Source organism: Ornithodoros turicata, chromosome 4 (genome assembly GCF_037126465.1).
Source record: "Ornithodoros turicata isolate Travis chromosome 4, ASM3712646v1, whole genome shotgun sequence".
Taxonomy (NCBI): domain Eukaryota; kingdom Metazoa; phylum Arthropoda; class Arachnida; order Ixodida; family Argasidae; genus Ornithodoros; species Ornithodoros turicata.
This window is the reverse complement of record NC_088204.1, coordinates 69,630,058-69,648,061: the sequence shown is the minus strand read 5'-3', so window position 1 is coordinate 69,648,061 and position 18,004 is coordinate 69,630,058. Positions and strand designations below refer to the sequence as shown.

The 18,004-nt window shown below is 47.3% G+C and overlaps 1 long non-coding RNA gene across 1 annotated transcript in view; it reads left to right on the top strand.

The window, feature by feature from the left end:
• The window catches only part of LOC135391791 (uncharacterized), a 45,020-nt gene that overhangs the window by 13,429 nt on the left and 13,587 nt on the right, over positions 1 to 18,004 (top strand). The window lies entirely within an intron of this gene.

The following is an 18,004-nucleotide window of genomic DNA, read 5'->3' as shown; positions in this document are numbered from 1 at the left end:
AACAATCACCCGATATATGAAGGGAATTCCCTCAGGACGAGAGCCGCCGATATGTCGAACAGAGACTGTTATTCTTCTGGGCACCGTCCTCACCATTGGCATGGTATTTAGAAGGTTAAAAGGTTACTTATGACGTGTTAAAGGAGCAGTCTAGAGGCCCAAAACTTTGTTTCTGTTCTTGGTCAGTATGGAATTTTATGCTACGTTCACACTACGTCAGTGAACGCCGCGAATGTCGCGAACGACGGGGACGCCGGTGAACTTGTCACGTTCACACAGCAATCCGTGAATCCTGCGGACGCCGCGAAGGTGCCGAAAGCCGCAGCGCGAGAGTAGAGATCGCTTCTACTTTTGATGGCAGTGCCGGGAAAGACGCGAGTCTGGACCAATCAGCGCGCTCCGCGAGCGAGAATGCTGGGACGGGAGTACAGCGGCGTAGACAACAAACATGGCAGGTGCGTAACCTGGTCTACGAAATTCTAATCAAGACTCTAAGGTAGAGCTACATGTTGTACGACAGCAAACGCAAGAGCAGCGGAAACGTAGATATGAAGACCGCATCATAGCAGCTGCTTAAAGAAGACGAGGAAGTAAGTGTGTCGACGGTGTTGAGACATGTGTAGATTCACGTCGTCTGCTGCTCGAAGCGGGCATCGCTTTCCAGGTTGCTGTATAAAACGCAATAAATACGTATTTGGCAATTGTTATTCTGATGTATCACAACGACATTTTAAGTATTACACGTATGGAGCTTGAGTACAGTACAGAAGAATGAAACTGATCAGTTTTTGTAGCGGAGTACGGTGGTGCCAGTAGTACCGGCGTTCGGAACACAGTGTGAACGAGAGGGTCGCGAATGCCATAAAGCGGTGAATGAGTTCCCCGCGTTCGCGGCTTTCGATGATGTAGTGTGAACGTAGCATTAGGCGGCCGAAAACAGTTTTCCCACAATTAGTGCAACCGTAGCGAAATTGGGACGCCTGCAATAGCTCCCCGAACCTCCTGTGCGCGAAACACCCTCCTTCGCCTTCACGATAGGCACGTGATGAGCGCCACCATGCGCGTCACTATGTGATGCAAGTGGTAAAGACGCTCCTCGTGGACCTGGAATCACATGGTCGAGGTGAGCAACATCGTGCAGGTCGGAGCGTCTGCTACCGCTTCGGAGACGCCATGCGTTCTCCGGCTACGTGATGTCCGAAACGGAGGGTTTGAAGGGTGTCCACGACACAACCACGATTTTTTGGGACCGCAGATACCACAGGAAGAACGAGTGGTGCTGCCCGAAATCAACTGCGCTTGTACAGCGGAAACCCTGTGCTTCCCGACAGTGTGCAGCCTGTGCGACCGTTTTGACCGCGCAATTGGTTCAGTGGCTAACAGGTGGCGCCACGATACCGCCACCATCGCTTGCTTTCTGCCACTGTGAATTCTGAGATTGCACAAAAGCCACGGATATATTATTCTTGTGATCGTAATCTTATTTTCTCAGGCTGCATATGCTACGCTTTGTTTTTGTTAGAAAACGTGATATAAATCATATAAAGAATAGAAGTCAACAAGAAACCGCTCGCAATGTTCGTAGCAGACGGTTTTTCCTACGAACGAATGAGGGGCTCTCTACCACCAACGTCACAGTAGAGTGGGTGCGGCCTGCAGTTGGAGCGCTCCGGCCTGTCACTGCGGCAGCGATTTTCCGAATTACTTGTACCGTGATGGAACAACTTAGGACAGAAATATTTTGTGGGAATGCTTTTCACATACTCCTTTACAAGATGACAGCAGTTTTTGGTCATGTTAGATACCATTTAATGCTCCTTCAAAGGTTCATGCGAATCGTGGGTCAACAGCCCGGGTGGGAGCAAGGGGTCCGTTCAGGCCTGTATGGCAGAAGGGAATGGCCGCTTTGTTATAGTGTGGAGGGGATTATGTGAATGAAGTAATCTTTGCTCCAGACCGGTTACAGAAATGCGAAGTTTACGAACAATTTCTGTAACCGGTCAGGAACTCTCTCTTGCGTGTGCTTCTGCTTTGCTGGAAATAATCTAGAAACAGGGAAATTTGCTGGAAAACCCCAGGCAATATGCAAAAAAGATATATATGAGGAAAAACCATAAAGTCACCTTATGGTTGACTTATCCGTTTCGAAATTACACTAAATTTAAATTATATTAAATAAACCTCTGCGCGAGAAACGTCATCGTGACGTTGGTAGACACACCGAAACCAAAACAGATCGGAAGGGGAGAGCTGGGTTCCATGAATGGGCAATTGTTCGCTGCCTCCTATTGAAAGAAAAGTGGGACCGAAGGTCGCGTCCTTTTCAGAGACCATCGTAATCCCCTCAAGCCCATGGCTTTCGGGCGCGACCTTGTTCGTCACTAGCTTTGAACGTAGTCCAACTCTACCAAACTCGTGGCGCTGTCGAAAATTATGACGTCATTTGTTTACAAACAGGTAGAGGTCTATTGTCTAGTCTTGCCCCGTGCATATCATCGGATGAATTCTTTTTTTTTTTTTGTTCAACACCGGGAAACGAAGAGTGCCCACATTTTGTATGTATCTAGATGGATGAATAAAGCAATGGTGTATACGATGGAACCCCACTTCTGACACCATGTTATGTTGTAGCCACGCTCGCTCCGTGGGGTCACCATAAGATGCCTTTTTTCACGCACGTGCCAAGTACGCACTGCCTCCGGGAACCTGGGGAGCCAGGTACATAAACTGTGGTGGCGCCACTTCTTAACAATTGTACAGCTGCTAGTGGCAACACTTGTAATACATAACAACAATGTGGACCTACACTGACAGAATAAGCCTGCAAAACGCTCTTGCACAGATGACAAGAAAGAGGACTACAGAAAATCGTGCCTTTTTGGCGGGCCCTTACACTCCAGCCAGGAGTAACCGATCTTTATTTTCTGTTCAACGCATACACCAATCCGGACAATACTCACGGTCAATAAAGCGGACATGCAGAGCCACATATGAGTAAAGTTTCAAGCACATGGAGCAAAGCGTCTCTGAGACAGGCGGCGCCGAGCAAAAAATGTCACGTCTTCCCCGTGCCTCATTTTGCCCGACCTTAGCCTAAACTGATGCCAATTACTTACTTGAAAAGTGTGGACGGGTCACCTTGTTCTTTTTCTTTAATACTGTTCCGTTGAAGGGGTCTCGATTAATACGGCACAAGTGCTGATAACGTGCGCCGTAAACTTTAATAGTTAGACTTTGTGTCTAATGAATGAGCATATGAAAAATGTGCGACTTATTAGCCAGCCCGTGACCGATATTTCGATGGTAATTATACCAAAGGAAAGTTCCCCGATTGTGTCAGGCATTATACAGCTCCGAGATTTTCGTGAAATAGCCGCCATAATGTATTTTTTATTTTTGTTAAAGTAAGCAAAATGTTATTGTTATTTTTGCGGGCTAGGCTTCTTCTTAGATTTCGGGGTGGAGTCGACATCAAAAACAAACAAACAAATGCAAGCTACCAAGAAGACACATGGGACTTCTACAATAAGCACGAGCCTGAGTCCCATATTTTTCGCTATGCGAAATCGTTGCATCTGCTTGTTTCGTGATACTCCACGTCCAGTTGTGCACGCTTCTTGGGGAAGCCCTCACGAATGAATTTTTTTATTTTTTAACACGTATGCGTTTGACGTAGCGACATGTACACAACAAAACGGCAATGACCGTAGTACGCCCATAACAGACAACCTGATTCGACGACTGTCTTCTATTACCTGGTCAGCTACGCGGCAACAAATCGCCACACCGAACGAAAAGTGAAGCACTCCCTAGTAAAGTCAGACACAGGAATGTGCGAGTACGGTAGCTACTAACAGTAGCTTTCCAGCACTGCGAAGTGTATGGAATATCAGAGATTTAGAGAATATTTAGAGAATATATAGAGAATATTTAGAGAATATCAGAGATATCAGAGATCTACTGTCCCCAACAGTAGCTTATCGAGAAACTCAAATCTGTGAGGATGTTGCAAAAAAAAACACAAAAAAAACTGGGCGATAGCAAATTCCCTACAATGTTGGGAGTGCACAGGAAAAAAATTTAGGGGTGTGTCGCTAAACGTTTCGGGTGTTGAGAGTCCAACCCGAGTTTTACATGGAAAATGCACGACAAGTGTTCCATTGAGTCAGATTATACACTATTTTAGAATGAGGAATTTTAAAGTACTTTTAAAGTAAAAAGTGCCAAATACACAAAGCCAAATATCGCCGACGACCAGACATGATGGCCTTGCCTCACCATTCGACAGTACCGTTCGAAGTGGTTCATTTAGATTTTGCTGAGCTCCGAAAGAAGTCGGAGGGGTGCAAAGGACTCAGTCATTCTTGCTGGCCGTCGACGAGGCCACACGAATCGTGTGCACACGCGCGGGAGGTGAGGACACCAACAGCGTCATCAAGCTGCTTGAGAGAAATATATTTGCGCCCAAAAAGGTCATTGTCTGGGACAATGGACTGGGCTTTGCCTCCAAACGCATGCAAACACGGGCTCGAGGAAGAGGAATGCGAATTAGGTTTACAGCACCCTACCATCCTGCGGCAAACGGTATGACAGAGCGGGCAATGGGGGATATAAATCAGTACATTCATATGTATCACGACTTTCCTGGAGGATGGCGTCCCTCCCTGGGAGCAGCCACCCACCATCATAATCGGTCACATAGCAACACAGTTGGCTGCACACCTTACTTCGCTTTTCATCGGCCAACGCCCCTACTCCGAAAGGACCACGATCTGGGAATTGCTGACGGCTGAAGGCTCACAGAAAAACGCAAGGACCCACAAGAAGAACGGAGATACCGACTTGCCGTGAAGAAGCGCTTCGACAGACGACGCAATACGAACATCCCCCACGTCCAAGTCGGAGACAAAGTTTTGGTCCATAAGGGATTACCCGATCCTCGTTCAACACCTCTACACTCTAAGAAAAAAAATGAGTAAAACCGAGAGTAATCGCAGGTTCTACTCCCCTAGTCTGCAATTACTCCCCATTTTAGTCCCCTAACCCGACATTTAGTCCCGACATTTACTCCCCAGGACTGCAAATTGTCACTGAATTTTGCGAATGGTCTCCTGAATGCAACAGACTGCGTAAATATGTGCCCTTGGTCAATTTGTACGGCATAAGGCTGTATAACTCAGCCAACGTAGCCATTTTCCAGCCACACAGAGTAAGAAACAGTTAGCGCATCTTTCTTCGCAAATTGTGCACTACGTATGGCACAAGATTTTATATCAGTCGATATATCATGGTTGACGGTTTGCTTCAAAGTATTTTCATGCACGCACACGAATTATGTACTTGGGGCTCTTACAGCAGAGCGTGAAATGCAGTCTCCACTCTGTAACATTCATTTACTTCCGCGCATTTACTCCCGAAAGGGACTATTTTTTGTGGCAATGCATTTAGTCCCCAAAAGGAGTAAAAATACTCCTTCTTTTCTTAGAGTGTAGGTCCCTTTAGTGCGGTTCAAAGAGCCACTAAACAGGGTTTCTTGAAGACGATTGGTTGCCTTGGCGAAGCAGATCGCCTTAAGTTGGCCTCTGTTGCAAATATGCGCAAGTACCATACCAGGAGGGAAGAACTTGAGGCGCACCCAGCCTATGTAGGGTGCAGACGGGTCAGAAGAAGAGAAGGCGAAGAAGAGGTGAGTTAGAACTCGGACAAGCATAAAACGACGGTTCTTGTGTTGGGCATATTACACTTGTTGTGGATGTTCTGTGTAAAACTTGGGTTGAATGATTATTATGGAACGTCAGAGATTTCCCAAGCCAGCTTCTACCCATACCAGGTACTAGTTCCCAACCATTCCAATGTTCACAATGTGCGATAGGGCTGGAGAGATAGATCGAGATTGTTTTCTTATGGGACAGCTCTGTGAAATAAAGCACAGCAATGGTGAATCACCTGCCATCCATCCCTATCTCTACTTGATTGCTGGATTGGATTGGAAAAAGTAAGAAAATATTGAGAGATCTATGCTTGATCTTTCAATACATGGTGCTGTGATAAGCAAGGTGTCCCTGAATTTTACAAAGTAAAGTACCTGACGTCACTTGTACTTCAAGTAGAGTACAAAGTAACATGTTGTAAATCTACGTAAAGTAAAATACTACTACTAAAGTAAAGTACTTGGTACATTGTAACTTTTATTTGCACAGTTTCAGAGTGCCACATTTGACAGTGTCACAGTTTGGTAAAGTTGGTACAAGTTGGCACAGAAATTGGTAAAACGGTTACATTTTGATCAAGATTTAGTCACACTGTCGAACAGAACGGAATCGAAAATGAGAAAAAGAAATCGCTATTTTGGGCAAACCAGAATTGAACGAAAAACCTAATTTCCTTGCTTGTATCTGAGGACAACCGAAAAATAGTGTTAAAGATGTTCGGTTCAAGTAGGGCAAGTTAGGGATTGGGATTCAATTGGGTGTGATTCGGGAAGGTTGGGGCATCTGGAATCGGTGCGTACCGAAAGGGGCGTACTTTCATACGCCCCCAGTGTGTTTCGCTGCCGTTCGGTGTTTCAGAGTTGTCACTTTGGTTTTAGTGACCTTAAGGACTACGACCAACAAGCCCACATAACAATTTTTTGTAGTATTATATCTACCATTTTCAAGTTTCCTGGTGGTGAGTACGGTAGCGTACTAACTTGTGTATATAGAGGCTACGTAAAAAAAAAACGAGTACTGTGGTGTACAGTATGTATTGATTTGGATGAATCCTATAAGGTGGCTATGTGGCAATGTGCAGAGCGTGACCTATGCAGTGCAAGAAAAATAGACTCAGATTGCAGGGCTGTGCACTGTGCGAAAAGGGCCTTGCTTTCGCAGAAGTCAGGTAAGCTTCCATTAATGAGGCAAATCCGCTTGACACCCCGGGAGTAGGCGATTGATCCGCGCAATTCGTGGTGCAATTTTTGCTCGCACAATGGAACACAATGGAGCACATAGAACACAACAGCTCTCAGAATCCTACAAATCTTTCCCTTCTCTCTTTTTTTTTACTTTGTATTAAACATATCCCCCCCCCCCCTACAAAAGGCCTCTCCTTATCCTTCGTCGTCCCAGATAAAGTGCTCCTACATAAGAAATACAGGAGACAAGAGAAACAAATTGTTTATTGTATTGTTACTGTAGTCCTCATATCGTTCATTCTACTACGTGATGGTTGGTGGTTTTGAGGCAACCCTGTCCACTTCGTTGCATGTGATTCCTCGAACTCGAGAAACCGATTTCGTTTGCACGGCAGCTGGGTTGCCTCGTCCTGTTGCACGAGTGTTGATCAACTACTTTTTACGTGTCATAGATAGACAGACACAAACGCTTGAACAAACTCCGGCGGCAGGCTCTGACGTCAGAGCCACGAGATCTTCTGTGGTTGCGATTGGTTCTTGTACGCACGCGATTTCGTCTGCTTCCGCCTTACTGGAGGTGATGCTTGCCGTGACATTACCAAGAACAAGGCAAGAAATTAGAAAAAACGTTCACTTGGAATTCTATTACGAGGAACGGTTTCCTGACTTAGCAATGCCAGCCATGCGAGTTCGTCTTTAGCGCGCTTTTTGAACTCGAGGACGTTAATTCGATGTTCTTGCTCTCCGAGCTCGCTAGAAGTTTTGTGGCAGTCTGTCGTGAACCTGAGTGGCGTTTCGTCATGTGTGTCAACACATCCACTTGAACGGCAGTGACAGTGCAAGGTGATTCATTGTCAGACTCGCGTGCATTGACAGGGACCTTTTGAACAAGGAAGCGAGCATTCGATGGCCCTTTTTATACAGAGGAGGTAGGTCTTGAAATATATTATACATAAGTGCAGCTGTGACCATATTGTCACCTAGCGAAAGCCTAAACATTCTCCACACACGGCCGGTTTCAACAATCTACTGTCAGCCTTATCATTATCATTGAGTACTTGCAGTATGTGCACTCCATGTTAGCGCTAGAACGTTAAACGCTGCCATACTGCCCCATGAGAAATCTGTCAGAGCTGGTAGATATGTGGTCGTAACGGCAGAAGATTGGTTCGTTAAATACCTTATTGATGTCCACGGGCGCTGGAATTCATTACTTTCCTTCGAAAGTTACGATAAAAAAAAACGGTAAAGATGGCGTCATTTCGCCACAAATGGAGTGGTCAGCGTGCCTGTTTTAGAGATAATGATTTTGATTTGATTTGTTTTTTTGTTCTGGCGCATTAGCTACTACGGCCATAACGCGCCAAATACTACTACTGGAATTCTTACCTAGGTAAAATTTGTGTGTTTACTAAAATTGGGATCAATGCTGGGTTAGTAATTAAAATCACAGATCCTTTAAAAACCCCGTATCTCTAAAAAAAACATGTAGGCCTTTTCAAAGGGTACAAAACTTTCATCACCCATCAAAAATGCCGGCTGCAGTGGTAAGAATAAAACAATAAATAGTAGAATATAGAATTCTATAGAATAAAACAAAATGATGTTGAATAATATGCTGATGTGCTGAGCATACAATGAGGATGTGAAAGATTGAGAGCTGTTCCCCACAGGGACAGCATTGGGGAGGATTTTCTTCCCGTAAGACCGAGATATCCGTGTGTTAAGAAGGTGCGTCCCAGGCGGAGCCGACAAGGTAGCACCTCACACAGTCGATTGGGTGTAGATGGAAGAGTGTAACTTATTGCTTGACTGTTGGTTCCAAAAGCTCTGCCAGTGTCTGTTGATGCTTCTTTTTAGACATAGCCTGAGATCTTAAAATGGAATGTCGCAGGGCGTAATGTCGTCTGTTAGGGCAGCAGCGGCTGCTTGCAGGTAACGAAGTGTACATGAAGCGCCACCATAGTCTTTAGTTGAGAGTTCACTATGGCATTGAAACCATATCACATCACGCTGTACAAAAGTAAAGTCACGATGTTTTCGCTTCGTTTCCTTACTTGATCTTCCTCACCATACATTTGTATTGTATGCACTGCAGTTCATTGTAACGAGCAGCAAGGAAGCCTTGTGCCGTATGGATCGTTGTCTGCACTCTGTGTGTTTCTGTTATTTTGCTCGGATACGAGGAGACGTTACCCCTATCTAATCTACACTAGCTCAAGTGTACATTCCCATTTTGCTCAAGGAAGTCCCCCATGGACCTGAACGAGACCTTGACAGCAAAAGACTCATAGACCTTGAACAACACTTTGACAGGAAGTGAAGATCCAGCCCTCCCACCAAAGGAAACTGTACAGGAAGGGACCCTTGAATTGTACCACATTAGAACATACCAGGAAGACCTAAAATGTATATTCATCCTTTTGGTTAATATCTCCATAGTAGAGAGACACGTGCCTTTACCCGTCTTGTCAGTTGCATCAGCGGCACAGGCAAAACACAATTTTCTTTCATTTTTACCATTATTTATTTTACCTTTAATGACCCTATGTGTTGTTGACGAATGAAGCGGTTCGCCAGCAGCAATAACAAGGCAAGCGCCAACAACCATCTGAAAACGAAAGGAACTTTGGCGCCGGTCTCGGGGTATCAGCTGACCACAAGACTGCGGTTTCGAACCTGACTGGGGACGTTAGGCACTCTTGGCGGCAGGGTGCAAGTTTCCCAGACGCGCGCGGTCCGATGAAATAGAGTGCATGTGCTTTGTGGTGAAGTTTGTTCTAGAACATCAAAGAACCCTTCGGTTCAGTAAAATTGATCCACATACTGACCCCTGTGGTGTCACTCATGATTATAGCTCTAGCCTCTAGTGTCGTAAACGTCGGGAGCTTTTTTATTCCCTGAAGCTACTGTGGCTATGAGCGGCGTACAGACATCGATCTAGAGGACATCAGCAAGACCTGCGGGACAGGAGGGGTTAGTATGGGGTCTTGGGTAGACTTCGAAGGGAACTGTGCCCACATTCGTCTCAGAAGTTTGCCGCAAAACCCAGAGAAAATTTCTGACAGCACAGTCAGTGGTACAGTTTTAAGCCACCACCTCCTAGTCTTCAGCATGACTTTGGGTACCATCAACAAGCGTACCCTCTTACCCAGTGCCTTGTATGCCAAAGGGAGTCTGGCCATTAGGAGGAGCCGTCAGCTTCGGGTGAAACCTTGAGCGACACGCGCCAACAATCTGGGTCTAGGCCTAGAGGTCCAAAGCTACCGTACCTTACGATAACGCCCTTTGATGCAGATCTCAACAAGTGGACTGCATTTTGGGAGCAATTCAAGGTCACGATTCATGATAATTCCAACTTGACTCCTTCCGCAAATTTCACTATCTACGTCGTCACCTGACGGGGTTGGCAGCGTCTGCCACTGCTGGTGTAGAGGAGAGTGGTCTTCCTCTACATGAGCCCCGACCGGCGATGATGGTATGCCACGGAGAGGCCATGACGGTGGCCTATCTCCATGGCCGCGCCGGTGGAACTGAGGCAGGTGCTCCAGGCGCGTGGCCATCTTCGTCGTTGTCCACGGCCCTCTACAGTGCTCCCCCCTCAGACGCGGAGCGGCGATAAGAAAGATGAAAGAATCTCGTCTATACTGGAGGGAGAGAGCTAAAGTGACCGTGGACGACGCGCACTACTGGACGTATTCATGGAACGGCACAATACCCGTTGCGAGAAGCTCTCGATGAGCGAGACAGATGAAGGGCGAATCGTCGGGCGTCAGAGTCGTGGCCTGGGATGCCGCAACCGGCACGGGAGCGAGAGCTCGTAGGGTCCCAGGAAGTGATGCTGCGTACCCGTGAGGACTGCCGTGAAAACTGCCGAGACGCCGACTAATGCGTGCCGTAGCGTTGGCGGCCGCGACTGCCGAAACCGGCAGGCGAGCACTTTGCTCTGGTGTCGCGGCCGGCTGCGAATGAGCGTCGAGAGGCAGAAAGGAAGCTGCGGGTGCCGGAAGGGGAAAATGCCGACGAGTGTCTCATGCTATGTTGGTGCTGTTCACCTTCTTCATGATCGTTTCGCGGACGTCCAACAGATTCGCCAGACGCACCTTAAGAAGATGCGTCAGTTACCTGTTGTGCATTCGGTCGATGACGTCCGTGGTCTCCGAAGACTCTATGACCACATTGAAGTTCATTTACGGAGCCTACAGGCTATCGGAGTTGAACAAGCATTATATGCGGCTTTGCTGACGGAGATGTTGACACAGGCCCTGTCTCGTCAGATGACCGTGGAATATAACCGTCAACCGACTTCACGCCAACAATCGATCTCAAAGGGTTGCAGCTGATGTTGGTACTCAAACCACATTTTCTGCAGAAAATGACTCGAAGAAGTTTACGGAGTTCTTGAAAATCGAAGTAGAGAGCCGTGAGCACTCCCTCCACGATAAACGGAGTGATCAGCAAGAAGGAGGTCCCAAGGGTGGACAGAGTAGGACGGTGCCGTCTGCAGCAGCCTTGCATTCTGCTTCAACTCTATCGTCTTCAACAAAAGGCGAATGCCTCTTCTGCAAGAAACCACACAAGACTCAAACTTGTTCAACCGAGATACCATGGGAGGAGAAGGCCAGTATATTATCAAAGGATCATGGGTGTTTCCGATGCACGATAAAAGGTCATCGAGTGAAAGACTGCAGGGTTCGCATTACTTGTCCAGGCTGCAATGGAAAGCATGTCACTCCTGTGCACATGACATGCTCTTGCTCAAGACAGCGAACGAGAGCACAGACCTGGCGCACAATGCGTCAACGGAGCATCGCGGTTCGTTCGCTATAGACGACGTTCCATAGCAGACTTTTCGTTGGACAGTTGGAGAGAGAAAATGCCGAGAAGTTCGAGGTGTTATCGATGGCGGGAGCGACCGGACTTTTCTGATAGAGTCCTTGGGAAGTAATTTGCGTCTGCCTGTTGTCGACGAGGTAGCCCTCGGCATGGCCACCTTTGGTAGTGATAGGCATGCACATAGGGATGCCGTGCATCGTGCATTCCGTGCATGCCAGGATGCCGTGCATAGAGATGCCGTGCATCGTCGAGATACAAGATCGTAGGTCTTCGAATGCGATCTAAGCATGACATGCGGGAATTTGAGCTCAAGGCCGTCGTTGTTCCTGTTATCTGCAACGATATCCGTGCCACTCCAAAGGATTTGCAATTTCTTCAAGAACTGAAAAATTACGGAAAATATCTTGCAGAAAAAAACGCTGCTTTCCTGATGATAGGTCACGTGACAACATAAGTTTATTAGTCGGATTCGATCAGATGTGGGCAATCCTCGTCGGAGAAGTCGTCAGAAATAAAGATTGTGACAAAGTTGTAGCAATGAACACCTCCCTGGGCTGGACTGTACAAGGGCCTGCCTGCGTCTCAGTACGAATGGAACTTCAAGGGAAGACCTTGGTTAGGTCGTCTTTGGTGTCATGCGTTCTCAGGGTGTGCGCCGCCACACAACACCAGGCTTAGAGAGATGACGAAGTCACTTGGAAACCTACTCTACGTTCCTTTTGGGAGATTGACAACATGGGAATCAACCCAGAGCCTTCAGCTTCCTCGAAGAATCCTGTGTTGGAGAACTTCGCGGAGACAGTCCGCAAAAATGACGAGCGATATGAAGTTGCGTTACCATGGAAGCAAGATCCGGCAGACCTGCTTCAAGGTAATTTCCAAGTCGCAGTGACACGACTCAAGAAGCTCTTGATAAAGCTACAACGAACAGATGGTCTTCTGTTACAGTAAGGCAGCGTCATAGGAGAGTATTTCAATCTTGGACATGCCGCGAGTAGAGCGAGTAGAGACGCAAAATCCAATCTATTACATGCCCCATTCAGCTGTCATTCGAGAAGATCGTGTCACCACCAAGGTTCGAGTTGTTTTCGATGCTTCATGCCATGCCCCCAGTTGTCCGTCGCTGAATGAATGTTTGGATAAAGCAGTCTGTCTAAACCCTGACGTCTTGCAATTGCTACTCCGATTTCGAAGCTACAAGATGGCTCTTACGGCGGACATCGAAAAGGTATTTCTTCAAGTTCAGATTTGCCCAGAGGATCGAGACGTATTTCGATACTTGTGGCTGGAGCAGCCACCAAGTCCAGATGCCTTTCCTGATATTTCGCACAAAGTTCAAACGCTGAGGATGACGAGGGTACCTTTTGAAGCGACTTCAAGCTCATTTCTCCTGTCTGCTACCATTCAGCATTACCTTGCCAGCGTAACTCGTGAATATGAAGCAACTGCGATGGAACTTAAGCAGTCATTCTACGTGGACGATCCGGTCACCGGAGCAGATTCAGTTGAAGAAGCGTGGCCTTTGTATCAGGAAGCACTGCAGATCATGAAACAAGCTGGAATGAATCTTCGCAAGTGGATGACTAATAATGAAGATCTGCAGTTGTTACTGAATGGTGAGCAGAAGCAGCACACCGAAATCACGAAAACGGGACTCACCTGTTGAGTCAAGAGAAAATTCTAGGCGTGTCTTGGGATAGATATCAAGATAAGCTGCAAGTCGCCCTGAAGTCCCTGTTTACTTTTCTTTTAGAAACAGCTGATACCAAGCGCTTTCGTTTTACAGGCTTCATCGTATTCACATCATCATATTCTACCCCTTAAGGATCCTCAGTCCGTTTACCGTCCGCGTCAAAAGCTTTTCCAGAAAGTGTGGATTGATGGAGTCGAGTGGGATGCAGGACTTCCAAACGGAGTACTATAGCACTGGAAATCGTGGTGTAAGAAACTTCCTACGCTGCGTCTCGTCAGTGTCAGTCGGTACCTCGGCACACGAACCACGGACATCAGAAGGCATCTTAGTCTGTATACCTTCTCAGACGCCAGCATTCAGGCCTACGGCGCAGAACTCTGCGTCAAGGTAGACGATGAGCTACTGCAGTTGCTAGTATCTAAGGTCAGAGTTGCCCCACTGAAAAAGCTGACCCTGCGAAAATGTATGATTAATTCCTAGTTAATTGAAAGTACTGTCACACTTTGTCGGAAGTTATGATGCGCGTAAATGCAAAAAGACACTTAGTTGTGGCAACTTGCAGTCCATGTCGCTCAGAACGATGGCGCCACCACAACCGAAAGTCATCCCGCTGTGTACAGGGACCCTATTCATATCAAAGTAATCGACTTCGATTACTTTATTGTGTCTCGCCTGTCACTGGTCGTTACGTGAAGAAGGCGTGAAAGACAGAACTGAATGTCACGCGCTGTCAACCAATATTCGTACTCTTGATCCTGTAATCTTCGTGATAAAGGAGATAAAGCATAAAGAGTACAGGATCAAGTGCTGGACTATTGGTTGAGGGCGCTTGACATTCATCTCTGTTCTTCACGCCTTCTTCACGCAACGACCAATGACAGGTGACACACAAAGTAATCGAAGTCCATTACTTTGACGAGAATAGGACCCGCTTAACGCCTCCTCTCCTCTCACACCTTCGCACGTAAACATATAAAGCCGGGATGTCAGCTAACCACTGCGGACGGCTTGAAATTTAAAAAAAAAAGAAAAAGTAGACGCTAATAGGCAAATTGCGCTACCGAATGATCGCGTATTTTTCCGCATCTTGCTTGTATTTTCATGTGGTAACTGAAAAAACCTTAAACACGCAATGCAGTGAGTGTGCTGTGTGTTTCCCACGACGCCAGGTGTGAGAAGCCTGAGAATTATCTGCAGAGAGCGACCAATCATCACCTTTTTCATGAGTTTCGTGTGTTCTTTTATGATGTAATTCACAGCATGATCGCCAGCGAAGAAACGAGTAAACGTGTATTCGGGAAACCAGCGGCAGTGTTCCACGAAGGGATCGTCTTCGTCAGCCCAGTCACTGAGGCATCCGCCACAGTGGAAACACGTAACCGTGTTATCATCCCCTGAAAGATAGCCAGCAATCACACAATTCTCAGCAATTGGTGGAATAATCGAAATCCGCGTGAGAACATATCATATGACGCTAAACAGAGGCAGCTGCAAATGGGTTTGTGAATAATATATATATCGAGAAGTGGATAATCTATATAGGACCTAGTTATTACCACTGAAGCAAAATCCTCGTTCCCCGAGCCGCCAATATTTCGAACAGAGGCGGTTCTTCTAAATGGCCGTATTTCGAACAAGTCCCTAATCTCCATTGAAATATGTTGTCTGAGCTGTCACGGTGATGTGATGTGATGTGAATAAAGAAAAAAATGGGGATGTTAGTTTCGACGAAGTCAAACTGGCTACCCCAGTACACTTAATAGAGAAAGTTCAAACCGATGATGAGATGATGAAAACACAAAGGGATGATGTCCAGAGACGAACAGAGATGATAATGCAGTTCAACATGTAGGTCAAAAGTTCAATAGCTGCGCCCAAGTGAGAGTAAAGTGGCGGAGTCGCCGGGGGCACACAGGACACATCACACATTCACCGTGTCACAGGATGTCCATAAGACCGGTTGCATGCAAAAAGTCTTCAAGTGCCCTTAGCGCCTTGTCGGACGAAGGAGGACCTAACAGTTTCGTGATGTCGAAGGCTCGGGAGTCCACACGAGAGAGGCTTGTCTCTAATGTCCTTCGGGCATCGACGTATTTCTGACACCTGAGAAGGATGTGTTCTACATCCTCTACAACGCCACACTCACTACAGTTCGGAGAGTCTCGCTTTCCGATTTTGAAGAGGAGACGTTCGCTGTACGGTACATTGAGCCGTAGCCTATGCAGGACAGTTGTCGTTTGTCGCGTAAAGGAAGGTGGTACTCCAAAGCGTAACCCTGGATCGACCTTGTACAGAAGCGAATCCCGAGCCGAACCTGTTAACCAGGAGGTGTTGCACATTCGTTGTTTGAGCTCGTTCAGCATTCGCCCCGCGTCACCCTTGGTGAAATAAATGGGCATCACCTGGGCGCGCCTTAGTTGAAGAGCCCGGCGTGCAGCAGCGTCCACAGCCTCGTTACCTGCAATGCCACAGTGGCTAGGGATCCAGTGCATTTGGATGTCATGACCTTTTAAAACTGCTGCATGGTGTGCGTGTAAGACATCTTGCGCTGCTGTCGCCAGAGATCCCGTAGTAAACATGGTAGCTAGGGTCTGCAACGCACATTTTGAGTCGCTATAGATGGTCCAGCGAGCAATTGAAGATTGTGAGTTGATGAAACTTATTGCCAAGAGGACTCCATAAAGTTCAGCGGCCGTTGCAGAGGTGACGTGAGACAGCCGCACCGCTCTCTCGATATTCACCTCCAGGATAACAAATGCACACGAGGAGCCGGATGATGTCGTAGAGGCATCCGTGAAAATCTGCATCCTGCCTGCCTGTTTAGTAGCTCAAGACTGAACTGATGAAGAACATGCGTTGGTATGTCCTTCTTTCCCGGGAGTCCAGGCACACTAATTCTTACGTCAGGAGGCTGCAGGACCCATGTTGGGATATCTGGTAATGCATGTGGCTTGTGTTTCGGAATAAGACCACGTTGTGTCTGGATAGCTTAGGTAAAAGAAGAGTGGTGACAACTCATAATGGCTCGAAGCTGAGGATGGCGATGGTGACGCGTTGCCAACCGCACGTAGTGGCGGAACGTTTCTTGCATCCTGAGAGCTGATACAGGTGGTTCCCGCGCTTCTGCCATGGCTAAAACGTTTGACGTTGCTCGAGGAAGGCCAAGACAGAGTTTGACGCCCTTTGCTAGGATAGACTCTAACACCTTCTCTGTGGTAACAGGGAGGTTGTGTAGCAAGGGAGCTGTCACGGATCTTGTCCTTAGTTCATCTCTCCAATACATTAGTCAGTCAGTGCTGCTATTGTGTGACGGTACTCAACTTCCACCTGCTAGAGGGCACAGTTTAGTGCCGTCTTATATCTGTGTCCATCAAGTCAATAAGTCCATATGATATGAGCTCAGATAAGACAACGGATACTCGCCGCTTGCGTAGCTCCTGCCAACCTATTTCACTATTGAAAGCCTAATTCCCAAGCTACACAAGAAGGCTGCGACTAGCTGTCCGCTCCGTTGGAGTAATTTGAACGGGACTGCAGAAGCTTTGGGCTGTCAGCGGCAATGCAGTGACAAAGCAAGCAGAGCATCGCACAGCCTTCCATCTCAACGTCACCTTCTCAATGCGAAAAGAAAAGTCAGCTGCGGTACTGGCTAGTCCGCTGATTGCAATTGCACGCAAGAAGTCTGTTTAACATTCACTGAAAATCGTTGCAGGAGGAAGAGGATGTTTGAGCAATTCGTACTATGCAACACTCCTTTAGTCGCTCAAATCAGTAGGTTATTGAGCACGCGAGTAACTAACTAACTACAGCAGCAGCTAGGTTTGAAGGCTTTACCACAGGAGCACTGAGGTTCCCCTCTCCCCTATACATTTCTATGTTTCGCTGCGGCATGGCCCGCAACAAATAACAATGTCTCCTAAAAAAAACACACACACAAAAAAAGAAATAGAAGAACGACAAGCGCTGGTGTCCTGAGGCGTGCGCGCGAGACATGTCTTACACCAAAATTTGAAAAATGTTTGGCAATTGGAAAGAGCGTATGAGAGGCGAGTGAGGGAGGAGGGTACATCATGACGTCACCTATTGCCCTGCCATATGACTCGTGACGTGGCCGGTGCAGTCGAACGCGGGTAGAAACGGCACGTGAGCTCAGAGGAAAGAAAAAAGAAAGCGGGGACTTGCTGACGTCACGTGAGGGGCTCGTGACGGGCGTCCGGGGCTGCTTTCTCCGGGTGTTTGTTTTTTTATTATTTTTTGATTGCCCAGTCACAATGCATCGCACAGCGATAATATCTTGACCAGTGGCACTGCCGAGCGGGCTAAGGCGTCCAGCACGTTGGTGGTAGCCAAGGTCGTGGTGAACACTGGGAGGTGGTGGGTTCGAATCCTGTCACCGGCTATGCTGTCTTAGGTTTTCCCTGGGTTTTCCGAAGACTTTCCAGACGTATGCCGGCACAGTTCTCCCTGAAGTCGGCCCAGCACGCATACTAACTCCCTTGTCCCCCACTCCTTCCTGCTGTCCTGTGTCCACCTGTCCACATCTGTACGCCGCTCATAGCCACAGTTGCTTCACGGCGCTA